Raw genomic sequence first — 12,451 nt, 5'->3', positions numbered from 1 at the left:
TATCTGTTGATTGTTTCTCAGTGATTACTATGTTACATAAACATTGTAAAATATCAATTTAACAAGCCATTTAGAACATAATTTGTGCAATATTTCTGCTAAGGTGGACATTTTTGGGGGGATTTGTGAAAGAGGAAGATTTGTGTATCCCACATGGGAGACTTTCTCAAAGGGGGAGATTGACCCAAAAAGAGGGAGTCTCCCTCCTAAAGAGGGAGGGTTAACAGGTATTAGGATATGCAATGGCTATTTTTACTAACTTTTCATCCATTCTACATATAGTAAAATAAATGCATTGAAAATGGTTTTATTTGCCATATAAATGTTTGGTTCAGATTATGTTTTAAAGAATTCTAAGTTTTTTTCTCCTATTGCATTATCAACAAGTATAGTTACTTTTTATAAAAAAAAAAAAACAAAACAAAAAACAAAAACAAACAAACAAACAAGAACATTAATAAATATACGTGTGTAATATGTGTCTGATAAAAGGAATATTTGAATTAAGATAAGATTTACAGATGAATAATATCTGTGGTCTTATTTAATTGGGTCCCACATATATGTGCACAAAGTAGTATAAGTTACCAGTACACTTTGTAAATACAGAGATCACCAGACGGTCTTCAATACGTGTAAATACACTTTCAAGAAAGCTCTAAAAGGCCCCGACAACAAAAGTAATAAAATCCGCGGTAACAGAATGATGACACTTCAAAATAAACTAAAACGTTAAATATAGAAAGGAAGACATAGGGGCGAAATCATTTATTTCTAACCAATTTTATCATGGTTCAATCGCAGCAGACCACTTGAAAATAGTGGACAAACATCCGAAATCGACAATTTTGGATAAGGCAACGAAAAAATCGTTTTTAAACATGCGTCATTTATCAATAATTTGTTAAAAATTTAATCTTGAAAAGGCACGGTCGAATCGGACAAGCCAAGGGCATGGTATTGTTTTTGTTTTGTGTCCGGTGCCTTTCGAACACTGTGTTCTTTCGAGGCTGACCTGGTAAATAAAGATATTGATTTACACTATAAATAATGTCCAAAAATACACAGTGATCAATATTTTTTCTAATTATTTTAGTTAAATATTATTTAAACTTTTATTTATTTAATTAGTACTTTTCGTTTATTTTAATCAATAAGAATTAAACTATTTACTTAGTTGCTTTAAATGAATTTAAGCTATAAACTTTACTTCTTAAGTTCTAATTATAACAGTTAGAAATCAAATATCAAATTAAAATTGTTTACGTTCTTAGTAAATAAAGATATTAAGCTTTACACTTTATTTATCCTAACATACACCGTGATACCGGGGCTGGGTAGAACTCCCTTTGAAACACAGTATCACTTGCTGTTGGACCATTCTTTGTTTACCAATGAAAGCTCTTAATTGTATTTAATTACCAAAGATGAATATTCATTTTGCCTAAGTATATGAGACTTTTGGTTATCTAAGATACGTTTACTCAAACCTAAAACTTACTTTATTTTTAATATCTTTACGGTTTTAATTTGTTTCTCTTTAAACAATGGAAACTATTACCTATAGCAATAAAACACATTTAACCATCTCTATAAAGTGTCAGTTGTTTACATTAACTATGAGCAGGACAATTAAGCAAGTACCAAAGAATTCAAACCTATTTAGTCTCATGTCACAGATTATATATTATTCAATATTTCAAATATTTCTTTCTTTCTGCTAAATTTACAAATATGTCAAGACTTTATCAAATAACTTAAGCTAAAATGCAATTTTATTATTATTTTTTTATTTGTTGCTAAATCATGTAGATTTTTACTGCATCACAAAATATTTTGAATTTGATCTCGAACTTGATATCACAAAGCAATAAACCGTGGGCTTAATTCATTAGATTTATACTCACATGAGTTTAATATTTCAAATTGTAGGATAAAGAGAAATGAAAAAAAATATTGAATTTTTCACGTCAACATATACGCCAATGAACATTAAAGGTTTTTAATGGAGGCGACTGTAATGCCGGACCATTACACCCTAATCACATTGTTAATGGAAAGAAATGGTCTTGAATAGAGCGATATTCGATGCCAAGTATTGCGGTTTGATTGTAAAACTGGGTGTTTAGGGTTGTGAACAATTTTAATTTTGTTACTTCAATGAAACTACGACTGACTGCAACAACAAAATCAATAATTGGTCAAATATTAATAAATCAAAGGACCATGAACAGAACTTACTCATGATTAAAAAGCGCTTGAATGAATTGAAAATAAAGAAGATAGAACATGGGTTCAACAAAGTATCGGCTAAACTAGAAATCGACTGACTTGATTTAAACCAATGATTGACAGAACTTGATATGTGCATTAAACAAGTATATTTTATAGTAAAAGTATAATATAAAATCCTTGTTTTAATGAAATGTCTACAGTAATAAGAACAGAATATGGACACAAATACAATTAAACAGTTTAAAAACCCTGGAATTAAAACATGTCGACAGAACTTAATTAAATCAAGTTAATGTGTACATGGAACTTTCAATATATAAACAAACTTAAACTAAACAAAATATCAACAAATTTCTTTCACAGCGTCACGAATTTAAAAAAAAAGAACCGCAAGAATTGTATCTAAAAAGACTTGATTAATACAACTTATCGACGTATATTGAACTTGTATAGACTTGAATGGAAACAAGGTACTTACAGGTTGAGCTATATCTCTAGGGAATATATTTTGTAACGTGACTCCGTGGTTTCACGATAATAGGTCCTAACACTTCCAGTCCTCATTTTTTCTTATTAAAAAATCTTAAATGAATTAATATGAAAATTTCTGTCCAAGATTGTGATATATCGTGGTGAGGATAAAATATCAGGGTAATATATCGTGGTGATCGATATACGATTAACGCTTATCCAATAGAAGTTTGTGATTAATAGTATAATACATACAAATGTACGGACATCGAAAGAAACCATTCATTTTAAAGTAAAGTAAATCAATCATAATGAAATAAACAGGTAGAACAAATATTCCAGTGATATTATAGCAATTGCTCTGAATACAATTTGAAGCGATAACTTGGTCTATGGGTGTTATATTATGTTATTAATTGTTTATGGAGTTCGGGATTCAGCAAGGTGATTTTCTTGGTACGCGGTGCATCTGGTCAATGTTACAAGTTATTTTGCAGTTTGATGTCCGATTACTTATAACGCGGTAGCTGCGACAGAGAGACCACCTTTGTGATGTTTTAAAAACATTGAAAACACCAATTAAGTTCGACGAGATGCGAAAAGTATCATTGGAGTGCATTATGCCTTGATAAGTAATATATCGAATCCGAAACAAACTAGTATTTACCACAGATCTGTATTTTATTACAAGTACTTAGCATGTATTTAGTGACTTGATATGTATTTAAGTTAACCCCACTTTTATCTTCAAACACACAGTTGATAATTTCAGATTAAATTAAATGTGTTAAGTTCTCTCATCGTATTTCAACCAATGCTATTTTAAGATGCATGACTACCCGAATGGTTGTGAAAGTTCACTTTTAGGCAAGCTACATTGTATGTCACAATCAAGGTTTTTGCGATAAAATCCCCAAAATAACTTTACAAAACGATTCTACTCTTTGACAGTGTTTCTCTAGTTCTTTACGTGCACTATCAGCAGATACCATTCGAATGTGGGTGTTGACGTAGGAAAATATGTCGATGTACCGCAAAAAGAAAGCCTTTAATTCCCTATTCCTTGCAGCATCCAACAACGTCTGAAATATCATTTTTGTTACTTTGAGATGAGTAAGTTCAGTTAAGTTTCTTTCTGTAATGTCTTTAATTGTGTAAAACATGGCGTTTTTCAACATATAACTAGAAATCTCATCCTTAGCCGGTACAACACTCCCACCCTCAACGCCAATATCAGATTCTTGAAGACTACTTGTATCTTCAGTAAAATATGATGAACGATTCTGATTATTTGCCGAATCTGTGTCAAGAGAATGCTTTGAAATGAATTTTACATTTGAATCAGATGCAGCGACACTGTGTCTTTCATCTTGTCGAAAACCTATTTTAGTTTCTTTCGAAGGAGTGTACGACGAAAATACAGCTGCGTTCCCATTGTTTTCAGAAGAAATTTCGGAAAAATCGAAATTAGGCATATCTTCGTTATCTAATTGCCTCGCCCTTTTCCTACTTTTATTGTGACCACTATCGTCTACATTTCTCTTGTAAATAATTTCATGTGTAGATTCCTCCTTTTTATCATTTATGACCTTGACTTCAGCATAGTTTGTAATCTTTTCAAGAGCTTTCTCAATGTTTTGCGATTTGTTTTCTTTTGGAACGTACACTTTTCGGATTGTTTGTGTCTCATCTAAGGAAACAATCCAACCGGCCGCCGGTTGTTTCTTGACTTCCATATGCGTGGCATCAGACATGTTAGTTTTAGGTATTTCAGTACTTTTGTAATCATGTAAGGTGTGTGGTTTTCCAGTGGTGTGATCCTCTTGGAACGAATTACTAACTGATGGAATTTTCGTCGACTTTTCATCATGCTCTTTTCCTTTTTCGTCTTCGCTTTCAGAATCTTCCTCATCACTAAACTGAATATGAGGAGAAAAGTGATGACTCTTCAATGCTTTTGACAGTGCATAGCTTTCTCTAAACACAACAGGTACGGACTGTAAAACCTTTATTTCTAATGGGGCACTTGAAACACGGACGTACGTTAGCTCGTCGGAAGAATACTCTCTTGGTACATGAAACAGGAGAAAATAACCAATTTCATCGATGATAACAGATGAAATGAGAGAATCATCGACAGTTACATCTTTTGGGTGCCAGTTTGTTTTGTGAATGGCTGGCACCATGTCAATGCTTATCTCTAAGGCTTTGGCAATAGCACCATGCCAATGAATCCTAAGATTGACGATTGGTTTATCATCTGGAAATTCTAACAAACCATCAAAGTACATATGGTCTGACACCCAGGTATCTTCACTATTGACGGCTAAAGACACCAGATCCTGAAATCGATTTCTTACTAAGTCTGATTTTATTTGGTCATTTTCGTCAATGAAAACTGCTAGATCCTTGGCGTCATGATAATTTTTCAGTCTTAGCACTGCAAATCCCGTATTGATTAATTTGTCTGGCTGTAGAACGGAGCATTGCTCGCTGAAGTATGACAGACAGAAGACAAAGTCCATTTCTAACGGGTCTCCTATTTGAGATACCTCTGCAGAGCTTCCTGTCGGAAATAAATCACACTTGAATCGGCTGTCCAATTCAGAAATTTTATTTGCAATTCTGTTCATTAGATGATAAATATCAGACTTGATTTTCGCTGTCTCACTAAGATTATATGTTAAACCCGTTCGCGGTGAGGACATCAAAGATCTCACAAGTTCTTCCGGGTCATCTTGAAGGTCAACCATTTTTAGAGTGTCTGTCATATCATCCGCATTTTTATAGTAGATTATTTGTCCAACATAAGCTTTAGATCTGTCGTATTTTGCTTGCGCATTACCAGCTTGTGAATCAGAAATAACATTTTCTTGTTTTTCAGGTTTTAACACACATAATACTTCATAGTTATCTTGGTCAACAGCAAGATCATATGGCGTAAAACCACGAGCGTCAACAATGTCTTTTCGTGCGCCATGTTTAAGTAAAACTTCTATCATATTCAAATCTGAATGCCAAGCTGCGCAATGCAAGAGTGAAGAACCTTGCTTATCTGTGGCATTTACATCTAATCCTTCCTCGAAGAAAAGGGTGGCTAGTGGGGGACTCGCTACTAAGTCAGGACGGATAAGGAGACCCATTTTTGGTAAATATGGTGGTATGTAGAGTAAGAAATTAGCTACTGGAGTACGACCAAATTTATCTCTGATGTTGATATCAGCCCCGTATTGGAGAAGAAGTCGAAAAGACTCTTCAGTTCTGGCCCTGAATATAGCAGACTGTCCAAATATGTCGGTTATATTCACGTCGGCGCCACTTTGGAGAAGCATCTCTACAACTCCATCAAACTGTTTGAGTACAGTCTTCATGAGTACTGTCAATCCTAAGTTGTCCTTTTGGTTAATGTTAGCTCTTTTTCCAATCATCATTCGAATCGTTTCAGTAGAAATGTGTTCATCATCAAGTAGGTCATAAAGGCGGAAGTTCCGGTTTTATTAGGTTCGTTGAGCAGCTTTTCTATCATGTCAGCTGGAATGTCAATGAAACGTCCACTGACAATGTCTTGAAGCAAAGTTTCCTTCCCTTCGAAAACCTCTTCGAAACGTTCACTTTCCCTCACAACGTCTACTACACTTGAGCATAATACGTGAAAAACTGTATCTCCCTGAAGATCAACTAATTCGTGACGAATACCCGGTACAGTCCTATAGAAAAAGGTAAGTATTTCTGGTATCTGTTCACAGTAGCACTGGAATACCTTATGTAGAGGTGTCTCGTTCATTTTGTCTTGTACATTAAGACTGACCCCTCTGTCAAGCAAAATAGAAGCGCATCTTTTCAGTTCACTTATATCATCAAAGGTATCGTTCTCAATTAAGTGATGCAAAGCATTACGCCCGGTGTCATCTACTGCACAAATGTTCAGTGTTCTACTTTGCACCAGAATTTCAAGTTTATCTGTGTAATTATGATTCGCAGCAATATGTAAAGCATTTAAACCACGCCTATTTCTAGCGTCTACGTCACATTCAAACTTTAGCAACGCCTTTAGCGTTTCTGTTGCTACTTGTTCATTTTCAACAGCATAGAGCACTGGAGACTCCATCGTTTTTGCTGATGGCACCCATTTGAAGGCCGACAATAATTTAATCATGTCCACATCATTTCTTCTAACTGCAACCGTAAGAGGATTTTCAGCCACATGTATGTCACTATTTTCGCATGGTAACCTCCCTAATACCAATTTTACGTCAGCGTATTCTCCTACTCTTATGGCGTTTAGCAACTTGTCCACTGTATGATTGTCAAGGTCCATTATCTATTGAAATGAAATAACAATTTGCTCATTTACTTTTGTTACTTTGTATGTATGATTTTAGTTAGATTATGTTCTTTGTTGTGAATGTCTGTTTTCCATGTCTGGTCTTTGTCCCTGGATTACATTCTTTTGATTACCGCTATGACCTTGGTTCCCTTGATTACTCTTTAATGTAACCTTAATGTTCTTTGTTGTGTATGTCTGTTTTCCACGTCTGGTCTTTGTCCCTGGGTTACATTCTTTTGATTACCGCTATAACCTTGGTTCTCTTGATTACTCTTTCACACCACCTCTGTTGGTGGATTTTGTCCCCGAGGTTATCATCAACCCAGTAATACAATTTTTAAAATTAATGGTTTTAACCAGAGGAATGAACGAAAAACTGGCTCGGACGTCGCCAAGTATAAAAAGGTCTGAACCTGACAGCAGATCGGACACTCTGTTGTCTTGTAAGTATGTGGTGTCCCCAGATTGGAATCTTAGCACACTCACATCTGGTATGAAAAGTGCCCCGATCAATTCAACTAAAAGTATCCAATCACACGTTCAGTCTGCAGACCATCTATTCCAGTACAAAAATGCTGACTATTTCAAAATTATCAAACCGTGTTCCATCACTTTAAACGATATATTTGACGAACCACATTGTACCATATCAAAATGTGAATTAAAAAAAAATTCTTCAACATTCTTATAACCGACCCTTACTTCTCCAGTTCCCGTACAAACAAAACCTTCCATACAAGAAGTCACGATGACTTAAGTTGCAAATCAACAAACTTGATATATGGATTAGAATGCAACTTATGTGGTTTAATATATGTCGGAGAAACGCAAGAACGATTAAATAAAAGAATGTGCGGTCATCGTTCGTGAATTAACACCACCAAATTCGCGACAGTTTATCAACACTTTAATCAACAAGATCATTTAATCCTCTCCATGAAAGTTCGTATTTTAGGAAAAACTTACCATCCTACGAACAGTCCTGTTCTAAGTAAAAACTATCGTAGGGAAAGAGAGGAGTACTGAATACGCAGACTAGGTACTGCAATACCTTACGGATGCAATGACAACATCAAAAGTATAGGAAACCTTTCAAGCCAATATGACAATTGCATAAATGTGATGAATTTATTTGACAAAAATCCAAGACGAGAAAGGAGTCATGGCCATCGCCACTATACGTCACCTAAGTTACATGATGTCTCTATATATGGTCTCCTTCCTTTCATACAAAAACCTCTTGGACTTCATCACATTAGAACCAAACTTTATTCTATACCTCTCACTCTACTACACTCCCTTTACAAAACAAGTCTTGACACTCCTGTTTCTGACCCCACCTCATCATTATACAGACTTATTGCCATCATTTTGGATATTGGTTTCCACAGACTCTTTAAACCAGTTTGTGTGAAAAGTCAAGATGAAGAAAAACGATTATTTCTTCCACTACCGTTGTCAACAAAGGTATAGATGCAATTAATTTGGCTAACATCCTCCATCACAAAAACGTTACCAACAAAATTCCCCCATATTTCAAAGACAAATCCATACCAATTATTTCATATGCCTATACTTCACCCATTGCATCCAAAATTTTCAATTATAAAAGGCTACTGCAGAACCTCGAGATTGAGGACTTCAAGGTTAAACCACCCGACTGTTCTTGCAAAACCTCTCCATTCAAATATGGTCCTTCTGGTCACGTCGTTACGGGAGATTTAACCATTATCGAAAACAAATCTCTGCATAATATCCTTTCTAAAGGTCCCAAGTACCGTGAACCACGCTCCATAGAGGACTATGCAAGAAAATGGATAAAACGAGAACAAGAAGACATTCATTCTCTGTCAGAGTGGTTAAAGGCCGTGAAGTCTTTAATTTTGAAACGAATGAAAGTTTTAAGTAGGTCAATGAGTGCCAAGGCTACATCAGTTTTCAAAGACCCCGATGTAGCAAAAACATTGTCTACTATACATGACAAATATGTTGTCGTACCAGCAGACAAAGCCCAAAACAACATTGTTTTTGTCTGCAAAACGTTTTATATCCAATGTTTATTATCAGAGGTAGACGTAGAAAATAATAGCAGTGATAAGACCTATACTGCTACCACTCTCTCCAAAGAAGAGATTGTGGAAAACCATAAATCTGTGCTATCCTCTTTTGGTCTCTCTACCAAGAACGATGATTGTGATTTACCGTCTATGTACTGGATTCCTAAACTTCACAAGAATCCATACAAACAACGTTTCATAGCTGAATCTGCAAAATGTACCACCAAACCTCTTTCAAAACTTTTAATTTCTATACTCACAACTGTCAAAGAGGGTCTGCAGTCCTACCACAACACTTGCTACTCCCGTAATGGTATTAATTCAATGTGGATCCTGAAAAATTCGAAAGATCTTTTGGAGACAATCAGTTCAAGACTATTATCTGAATATAATAGCATTAATACCTATGATTTTTCAACACTGTATACTTCTATTCCCCATACTCAGTTCAAATCCCGACTTAAAAACATTATACGTCGTTGTTTTTCTTCAAAAAAGATGGTACACCTAGATACAAATATATAGTTCTTGGTAGAGATTCCTCATACTTTGTAAGAAAGAGTAATCAAGGGAACCAAGGTTATAGCGGTAATCAAAAGAATGTAATCCAGGGACAAAGACCCGACATGGAAAACAGACATACATACAGTAACTAAAATCATACATACAAAGTAACAAAAGCAAATGAGCAACTCGGACTCCAAGAAGTTCTTCAAGAAATAATTCCAAATCATCTTCCAAATATACAGAAGAAGATGTTTACAAAATGCTGGAATTTTTAATCGACAACATATTTGTCCAGTGTGGTGGACGTGTTTTTCAACAAGCGGTCGGCATTCCAATTAAACAAATTGTGCTCCTTTACTTGCTGACCTATTCCTTCACTCTTATGGGGCTGACTTTATAGCTGATCTGATCAGAAAGAAAGAATATCGTTTGGCTAGATCCTTCAATCTCCGTTTCCGCTATATAGATGACGTTTTATCTTTAAACAATCCTAATTTCGGGGTTTGATACATCGCATCTACCCAAAAGAACGTGAGATAAAGGATACTACAGACACTGTGAAGTTTGCCTCATATCTTGACCTACACTTAGAAATCGATGGTAAAGGAAAACTATTGGCCAAACTTTACGACAAACGTGATGACTTTTCATTCAGAATTGTCAACTTTCCTTTCATCTGTGGCAACATCCCTTCAGCACCTGCGTATAGAATTTTCATATCACAACTCACACATTATGCCAGAGCTTGCCGTAACTACGTAGACTTTTTGTATCGCGCTAGACTTCTTACAATTAGGTTTCTGGAAAAGAGTTAAGTTGCTACAAGATTGAAGTCATTACTACAGAAGTTTTATGGTCGTCATCATGAACTCGTGGATCGTTAGGGTGTATCCATCTGCACCATGAAAACTGATTTGTTCAACGTGGTATAATTTTTCTTTCTTCTTTTCGTCTACCCCGGCTCCTGCGTGTGGAGTGTTCATATCACAACTCATACGTTATGCCAGAGCTTGCCGAAACTACGCAGACTTTTTGTATCGCGCTAGAACTCTAACAAATAGGCTTCTGGAACAGGGTTATGTTGCTACAATATCACTATTACAGGAATACATTTTGTCCATTTTCGGTTAGGCTGTTTTTACAAATTTATGTCATTGATCTTCTGATCAATCAGTTTTAGATACAAGAGGCATTATAAGCATTATAAGCAACAATTTGAACAGTTTTGCAATAAAACCGTGTTTTTAACACTTACCATTTGCTTATTAACATCATCATAACTTGGAATAACTCCGAATAACTTCCTTATCTGTACCTAAATATATCTACAAATCCGTTTCTATATTTAAAATAAATTATTTAGATGAGTAACTCCTGTCGTGGTCCATAATTACTTCATCGGAAAACAAAAATTGTCTTCTGTATTTCTGTAGTAAATTGTTATTGTGCAGATCTTCTTGGTCAGTTAAAAAACTTCGGTTTGCCTCGACTGGATATGGAACCCGCGACCTTCTCGCTTGAGAGAACACGTTATATGAGTCATGCGAGGTTACCGATCACTAAGTGGCTGACATACATGTACATGATAAGAAGTAGACTTGCTACAAGTCCCGCTTGTAAAGAATATATATGAAGAAAGTATGAAGAAGTTTATTGATTGCATGTATCCCTCTAACAGCAAATCTACTAATTATTACAGAAGATATTACTAGTGGTGAATAAGAAGCTTTTGTATGATGGACAGACGGGCGGACGAACAGGTGGACGGACATAGGTTTTAATACACTCTTTTTCCATCGAATGGTCGCTTGGGAATAGAATATAAATCGAATAACATTTAAAAAAAGAATGGTTGGAGAAACAAAAAGAAAAAAAATACTAATGTACCAAGAAAATTTTATTTGGATGATCAAACGTACTTTCGTGTTTCATGTGCCCCGTTAGAAAAATTAGGGTCTTACAGTCCATTCCTTTAGTCTTTAGAGAGAGCTATGCTCGGTCCAAAGCATTGAAGAGCCATCATTTTTGTCCCAGTATTCAATTTAGTGATGAAGAAGATTGTGATAGCGATAACGAAAATGAAAACGAAATGGATGAAAAGTCGACGGAATATCTAGCTTGTATCGAATCATTCAAAAGAGAAAGTCACGTTGACCAACTACATACATTGCAAAGCCGTATAACAACTGAAGTCAAAACTGTGCACAAAGACGTATTTGACACCGCACAAAGTGAAGACCAGCATCAATTGACACCAGGGTGGATTGCTTCACTGGATGAAACACAAAAAATCAGGAAAATATACATTCCAAAAAAAGAACAATTTACAGAAGATTGAGAGAGCTTTGGAGAAACTTGCAAACTACCAAAACGTAAATGTGTTACATAAAGAGGGACAAACCTGTTCTAAAAGGAAAGGAGACAAGATTGATATTCAATGCTAAAGTAGAACATTTTCTCGGAATCTTTATTACAACAAAATTTCTTATGTCGATATTTGCAAAGCTCCTAACAACAAAGTTATATCTGCGCCAATTCCTGTACCAAAAAGAACTCAAGTAAGTTTACAGGAATGTGACATGCCCAACGTCGACCAATCAATGACACCCCTGGTTTTATCATTAAGTTTAAATAAACCCGAAGTGCAATTCGTCACAAAGACTCATGAAATAGATTCCACCACATCATGTTCTGCTGGTTTCTACCATAGTATTAGCACAACCGACTCTGATATAGGTCTTGAAGGTGGGAGCGTTGTACCCGCAAAGATGAAATTTCAAGTTATATTTTGAAAAACGTCATTTTCTATACCATTAATGACACAAGAGAAAGAAACTTAATCGAACTTGCTCAT

The 12,451-nt window shown here is 35.3% G+C and overlaps 1 pseudogene across 1 annotated transcript; it reads right to left on the bottom strand.

Moving 5' to 3' along the window:
• Positions 1-291: 291 nt before the first annotated feature.
• LOC148612847 (uncharacterized) lies at positions 292-11,111 on the bottom strand (annotated as a pseudogene). Its single transcript, XR_015924511.1, has 2 exons — positions 10,853-11,111; positions 292-7,027 (listed from the first exon to the last, which is right to left on the bottom strand). The product of XR_015924511.1 is annotated as an uncharacterized LOC148612847 (transcript).
• Between the last annotated feature and the right edge of the window lie 1,340 nt (positions 11,112-12,451).

Source organism: Perna viridis, chromosome 7, assembly GCF_037379345.1.
Source record: "Perna viridis isolate PV_CMFRI_1.1 ecotype Kerala chromosome 7, ASM3737934v1, whole genome shotgun sequence".
In the NCBI taxonomy this organism is placed as follows: domain Eukaryota; kingdom Metazoa; phylum Mollusca; class Bivalvia; order Mytilida; family Mytilidae; genus Perna; species Perna viridis.
This window is presented reverse-complemented; position numbering and strand designations above follow the sequence as displayed.